The following is a 7891-nucleotide window of genomic DNA, read 5'->3' as shown; positions in this document are numbered from 1 at the left end:
AAGCTGAGAGAATGTAGACAAAGTTAGTTAGCATGTGTCTGTCAAAACTATACAATTGTCACAATTTCTCTGGCGGAAATTGTGGTAAACATTCACTTTGATTGTGCATGATGTTTAGTCATGTTTTTAAACATCATTATGACAGCATAGAAAAATACATGATAGAATCCAAGTTCCAGTAGAGACATCAGCGTCTTTAAATGCTTCTATTAAATGGAATTATCTTTTCCACACACATTTTGTATGAATGTGTCCAAAAATCCCCATTTCATTTGGATTGCATGGGGTTTAATTTAATCCTTTTGCTTATTAAAAAAGTAGGATGCAGCATGTTTAACAATAGAAAGGCTAGTCTCCATCGAACACAATGGCTAAGGTTAAATTGAAGGTTGTGTATACCCTTTGCTGTATTAAAGAGTATTCATATTCAAATAACACCACACATCACTGGCTCCTTGGAAATATGCTTTTGCAGAGCAATGTGCAATTGTGCATTGTACAAACAAAGCAGAAACGCAATGCAGAGTTATAGTTTCCATATAGAAAAGAAAATACTAATCGGTTACATTTTATTTTATGATTTGTGTAGTTAAACATTAGGTCATTTACGATATAAAGGGTAAACAACAATTTGGCCTTATACAAATGCTTTCTGTCTTTCTCTTGCCTTTTTCAAAATCTAGTATGTTTAGACACACTGAAAAATCAAGCCATAATGTCACTATCTTATCACACGTATTTATCACCCAAACCAAACCAAACTAGACTGGCCAGTGGAGACAAGGCACTGACCGTAAGAAACAGCGGTTACAGTCAGAGATCCTATGTTCTTCCCTCAACCAGAATATAAGCCAAACACTATAATATCACCAACATGATACAGTCCAGTTTTCAAGAACATGGGACAAGCTTGGACATGGGGTTAAGCTTATTCAGATATTTTTCCCAATGTACAGATTAGAATTTAGCTCATTAGAACTAGTGTGTGTAAGGTGAGTTTCCTGATCAGAAAAGAGAAACTAATCAACATATAATCACTCAGCAGATTACTTCAGGAATATCTGGAGTGACTTTTGAAGCACTGTTTTCAGGGCCACAGATGTTTTAAAACACTTTCTTACTATACATGATATTTTGCCAATATCAGGAGAAGACAGGCATGGATACAACACCATGCTAAAGCATATATTATGTTTAAGGTTTTATCTTAAAGACAAATTAAGTCAGATTTGTTCTCTTAATTGCAATAGCGCATACAGTACATTTTGATAGAAATGCAGAAAATATCAGTGAATGTTGGCCATGCATAAAGAATATAATCCATGACTACTGACAGTCATAACTCAGGACTTTATTAATTAAAACATGTTTTGCACACCAGACATAACAATGTGCATCAAATATTTGTAGCCAATGTGTAAAGCAAAATTGAGGATTGCGGTTGGGGTTTCTGGAGAGCTTTCAAAAACATGCTTGACAAAACATTCATGCAATAGGACTTGCGTGAGTGTTGGGAGTCAAAACACTGTCTAAATGATAGCAAACATGAAACTTGACATTGGCAAAGTGATGACATATATCAGGGAAGTTTGGCATAGCTCTCTTGACCTGTACAATATCATACAGGGTGGCAGAAATATTCAAGCACATGCCAACTCGTGATTTACACATGGCATAAGGAGCGAGCCATCATGACAAAATAAGCGCTGACAGCGGGAATCAAGAAGCGGAGGGGTGTCGATCGGCCTTGAGGGCCTCATTTAGCAAGAATGAACGGCTCCCTGTACATTATCCCACTTATTACACAGCTACTTAGCAAAGACATGAATCATTTGACACAAAATATTGATTCTAAATTATTTTATTACAAGCTGAAGTCATTTAAAAGCTCCCACCCCCCCTAAAATAGTTCAGCACTGCAGCAATAGAAAAGTCTGTAGCTAGCATTAATTCTGTATTAGAACTGCAACCATAGCAATGTCAACAAATCTAGTTATATTAGGTTCCCATTCTGCCTGTATCCACCAATCAAAAGTTTAATGCTCTCTGCATGCTCTCTGGAGCCATATTGAATCTTTCATATTTCCAACAAGGCATAAGTAGAGGTAATCACTATAGTTAATTCGAATAGAAAGCAAACAAAATTACCTGACTTTTTCCACTGTGGAGTGATATGATTGGAACTGAAAGTAGCTTATATTCAGAAATAAGAGAATGTGGTCATTGACCAATCAGAATTGAGTATTCAACAAGCCGGTGTAATAAAATATTATCAATTGCCATGGCTATGGCACAGACTTCTACCAAGGCCAATATTATTGCTTGTTTGGGAGTCAGATCCGGATCTGCTCCAAAATGGGTTCTTCCTTGGCCCATGCTACACCTACACACACCATGCTACATGCTACATCATGCTACATGCACCATGCTACACCATGCTACATGCACCATGCTTACACCATGCTACATGCACCATGCTACATCATGCTACATGCACCATGCTACACCATGCTACATGCACCATGCTACATCATGCTACATGCACCATGCTACATCATGCTACATGCACCATGCTACATCATGCTACATGCACCATGCTACATCATGCTACATGCACCATGCTACATCATGCTACATGCACCATGCTACATCATGCTACATGCACCATGCTATACATCATGCTACATGCACCATGCTACATCATGCTACATGCACCATGCTACATCATGCTACATGCACCATGCTACACCATGCTACATGCACCATGCTACACCCTTCTACCAAGTTTCATGAAAATCGGGCCCGTACAAACAGACAAACAAACAAATGTCACCGAATACATAAATACAATTGGATGGACAAACCCCGCCTTTATTAGTCACAGACACAAATCAATGCAGAGGTGCTGTGAAATGTGTCTTCAGCGTTTGACCCATGCTGGCTTGTCCTCCTCCATGGTCAGGACAGGAGCAGTGGCAGCTGCAGTGAAGTGCCCAGGGAATACATACTGTAGATACTGTGGCAGAGGTAAATACAGGTGAGGCCATCTGCAATTGGAATACAGGTGTAAGTAATACACATTGCTTGTACAAACAATAAAGTGTTTCCTCATGCAGCATAATTTCCCAGCATCTCATTGCCATTTTTCATACAATCAACAATTATGATTTTTTACTTGCCGATCATAATAGAAACGTTGTCAACTTTGTTGCCGAGGACCTAAGTTGCTCATACTACCAAAGCTAAAGTGCATGGTTCCCATGACATCTCTCTATTTTGGTTTTTGATTACCTTTACATCCAAATTACAATACTGTGTGTTCTAAATTACTTGGAGTAATTAACTAAATGTATGAACTAAATAATCAAATGAATAGCTTTTAAGCATCTTGGACTTTATGTTGTAACTTACAAACAATCATGTAGCTGGTGCAACCCACTCCATTTTAATTGTGAACAATTGTTGGAATTGTCTTATTAATATACAATTGAATGCCTTTTAAAAACACATTTGAGTCTTACCAGTCCAAACAGCCTCCGTTTCAGCTCAGTGAGGCTCCACCATATGATGTATTTTCTCTCCCATCCCCCCTTTCTTTGTGTCTGGTGAAAGTCACGTGACTATTGGGAAACAAATAATTTCATTGGCTATATTATGAGCGTGCTTAAGAGACGAGCACAGCAGCAGCTTGTCTCGGGAGTCAAGAACGAGGTACGCTGTCTTCTGCGATGGGGACGGCCAACACAAATGGGCTGGCGCACCTATCCAATTAACACCCTGCCTACCAATCCCTGTCAGGTCAGGCGCTGACTCCCATGGCATGCTTTACCTGTCTCCTCACGCGCTGACTCCCATGGCATGCTCTCCCTGTCTCCACTGTGCTCAACACAGGCCCACCTCCAATATAGAATTAACGCCACTTTTCACCTGGTCACGCTGACATGTCATAGATTACTCTGGTGCAGCGCAGAGATATGCAAGGCAGTCCAAATGAGGGTTCCCGGGGTTAAAGCTTTCAAATGCAGTGGGGCTATTGTTTTGCCACTCTTTTAATATTAATTAAACTCTAGGGTGAAATATGTTCTTAACCAAACTACCGCTTAATTCCTCCAAGAGTCAACACCTGATAAGAGATTTGATTTAATGGCTACCTGGATGTTACAACTTATCACACCAGTCAAGACCTTAATAAGACTAATAAGCTGTTGGGGGCTCAGTGCTTTTTTGTATTGCATATTTTCCAAGACTAATGCATTTTTTACGCACTGCCATGAATAAAAAGATGGTTTGCTTCATTCCTAATCCCTAAGCAAAACATAAGAAAAAAATATGTGTAGCACTTCCACAGTTTATTCTGAAATATGTTGTCAGAGATCTTGACAGCATGTGACAGTTAAACTTGAGTTTTATGCAGATTTTGTATCTGTTGTTTTAGTCGGGTTTACATTATTTGCACACGCTTCAAGAGATATTTTTATGGGCATCCGGGTAGTGTAGCGGTAGATTCCCTGCCTATCAACACGAGGGTTGCAGGTTCGCACCCCCGTGTTACCTCAGGCTTGCTCGGGCGTCTATACAGGCACAATTGGCTGTGTCTGCGGTTGGGAAGCCGGATTGACGGTATGTGTCCTGGTCGCTGCACTAGCGCCTCCTCTGGTCGGTCAGGGCGCCTGTTTGGGGTGGAAGGGAACTGGTGGGAATAGCGTGATCCTCCCATGTGCTACATCCTGCCGGTGAAGCTCCCCACTGTCAGGTGAAAAGAAGTGGCTGGCAACTGCGCATGTATCGGAGGAAGCATGGTGCTAGTCTACGGCTCTCCCCAGATTGGCAGAGGGTGGAGCAGCGACCGGGGCAGCAGGGGGTAGTAAGTGGGTCCTCCTGTCTGTGTTTTTGGTACGCAATTTTTGTTCCACTTTGTGAGATTTTTGATGATTTTGGTCAGTAATGATGTCACTGATGATCACTCGAGCAGTTGATGATGTCATCAGTGATGGTCACTCGAGCAATTGCGATGTCACTGATGTCACAGTGTGTACGACTCTACTTTTCTCTGACTACTGATCACTCACTGACGTCATCAGTGATGCGAAGTTGAGCAAATGTGCGCTCAATGATGTAACTCGAGCACTCCATGATGTGATCAGTGATGGTCACTCGAGGAATTGTGACGTCATCAGTGAGTGATGTCATCAATGATGTGAAGTGGGCATGCCAATAGGGCAGGCGAGGCCTATAATTTCTCATCTTATCGCCACATATAGAACTGTTGAATCTCTTCGGGGATTTCAGGACATTCAGTCTCATTATAATCTTCCTGGTACTTCGCAGAAAAACCATTGCAAGTCAATGTCATCTGGAGTAGGGATCTTTCCATTTCATCTAATATAATCAATTGGGATATGGTGTGGATTAATATCATTTTATCTTCCAGGAACCCCAATAACCAATTGATTCATTATATTATAAGTCTATACTGTACCCTTCGTAAATTATTTCAGATGAAACTATCTCAAAGCCCTATCTATAACTGTGCATTATGCCCCCCCTGACAACCCCTGGAACCTTTATACACATGGCCTGGGAGCTCAGTTTGTTGTCATGTAACTTTAAAGCAGCTGCTGACCGCTTGTAAACAAGAGGTAGCCTAAATGATCTCAGTTGTAAGCTATACGAATTGACAAAGTGCAAACTGAATTTACATTTAGCATACAATAGAGGTTTAACTGACGAGTCCTTAGAATAATCTGTCCAGGTGGGAATATAATGTAAAGTGTAGCTAACGTTAATTCATTCAACTCACGGTGAAACGATGGCTGGCTAACATAACGTGAGATATATCTGTCCATAAACATTTTAGTGGTTGCTCTCTTTAGTGGCTGGCTGTTCAGTCTTCCTCCCCTGCCTGTCGGCACAGCAGCAGCTGATCTGAGCTGTTTGTTGTCACATAACTTTGGAGCAGCTGCTGACCGCTTGTAACCAAGAGGGAGCCTAAATTATCTCAGTTGTAAGCTATACTAATCGACAAAGTGCAAACTGAACACATTTAATAGAAGTTTAGCTCACAAGTCCTTACAATAATCTACAGGGTTTGACATTAACCATGGCCACGAAAAGTTAAAGGGCTAACACACAGAAAACACTTGAAAGGACTAGTGGTAACTAGAGCGCAAAGGGCAGAGCCCATTCACTCACTCACTCTGTGTGTAGGACTTTTATGGTGGTTGTGGGCACTGTAGTCCTGGAGCAGGAGCTAGTGCATCTCTCTGTCTCCTGTCTCTCACTGCCTGTGTGTGTGTCCATCCCTCCCTCCCTCTCTGGGTGTCTCTCTGGTGTGAGATTGTCCGTGAGATAGATGCCAACTCACATCAACAAAAGACCCACCAGAACAGATTTATACTATATTTTCTATTATTATTCACATTCAGATCAACTTTATTATCCCACACAGGGAAATTCATTTGGCCCAGTGCTCAAAACATAAAACACTCAAATCCACAGTAAAGGCAACATAGGAGCATAATGATAACACATTTGATCATAAAACACAAAATCCAGTCACTCCAAAATCAAAGTGCAAAGGTGCAAGGATGATGTTATCACTCAGTGATGTTATCAGTGATGTCATCAGTGATGTCACTCGAGCTGTCATCGGTGATGATGTCATTCAGCGATGTCATCGGAGTGCTATCATCGATGACTTTTTGTTGTCATCAGTGATGATGTCATCAGTGATGTCATAGATGACAGTAATGTCATTGGTGTGACATCATCAGCAACCTGGCCACTTTCTCTTTCGTGGTGACTAACAGACGGACGGATAGACTGGTTGCAATTAGTAGCATGGAATGATTTTCTGCCCGCCCCTCAAACGCAGAACAAGATGGAGGGTGGACTCCTTCTGGATGTTGTAGTCAGACAAGGTGCGGCCATCTTCCAGCTGCTTGCCTGCAAAGATCAGCCTCTGCTGGTCAGGGGGAATGCCTTCTTTGTCTTGGATCTTGGCCTTCACATTCTCGATGGTGTCACTTGGCTCAACCTCCAGGGTGACGGTCTTACCGGTGAGCGTCTTTACAAAGATCTGCATGCCACCTCTCAGACGCAGGACAAGATGGAGGGTGGACTCCTTCTGGATGTTGTAGTCAGACAGGGTGCGACCATCTTCCAGCTGCTTGCCTGCAAAGATCAGCCTCTGCTGGTCAGGGGGAATGCCTTCTTTGTCTTGGATCTTGGCCTTCACATTCTCGATGGTGTCACTTGGCTCAACCTCCAGGGTGACGGTCTTACCGGTGAGCGTCTTTACAAAGATCTGCATGCCACCCCTCAGACGCAGGACCAGATGGAGGGTGGACTCCTTCTGGATGTTGTAGTCAGACAGGGTGCGACCATCTTCCAGCTGCTTGCCTGCAAAGATCAGCCTCTGCTGGTCAGGGGGAATGCCTTCTTTGTCCTGGATCTTGGCCTTCACATTCTCGATGGTGTCACTTGGCTCAACCTCCAGGGTGACGGTCTTACCCGTGAGGGTCTTTACAAAGATCTGCATTTTTCGTTGCAGTCGTTATTGTGATTCAGGCTTTGCTGGCTGGGGGCTATGAGTCGTCCAATTTATACCCTCAGCAGGGAAGGACTTATGACATCACGGATGATGTCACAATGTGTATGACATCACTGATGATGTCACTGATGATTTTACTGATCATGTCACACAGCTGACATCACAATTGCTCTTGAGTGACATCACTGTTGACATCACTCACTGATGACATTACCGATGACATCACAATTGGTCTGTGTCATCAGTGTGACATCATTGGCGACCTGGCCACTTTCTTCCTTTCCTTTGTGGGGACATAGAACTGTATGACATCATCGGTGACCTGGCCACTTTCTTTCA

General features: G+C 42.4%; 1 pseudogene across 1 annotated transcript; it reads right to left on the bottom strand.

The window, feature by feature from the left end:
• Positions 1–6832: 6832 nt before the first annotated feature.
• On the bottom strand, positions 6833–7540 carry LOC310793053 (polyubiquitin-B pseudogene; annotated as a pseudogene). The gene has a single exon. The product of its transcript is annotated as a polyubiquitin-B pseudogene (transcript).
• Between the last annotated feature and the right edge of the window lie 351 nt (positions 7541–7891).

This window comes from Poromitra crassiceps (genome assembly GCF_964638095.1).
Source record: "Poromitra crassiceps genome assembly, chromosome: 18".
NCBI lineage: Eukaryota > Metazoa > Chordata > Actinopteri > Beryciformes > Melamphaidae > Poromitra > Poromitra crassiceps.
This window is presented reverse-complemented; position numbering and strand designations above follow the sequence as displayed.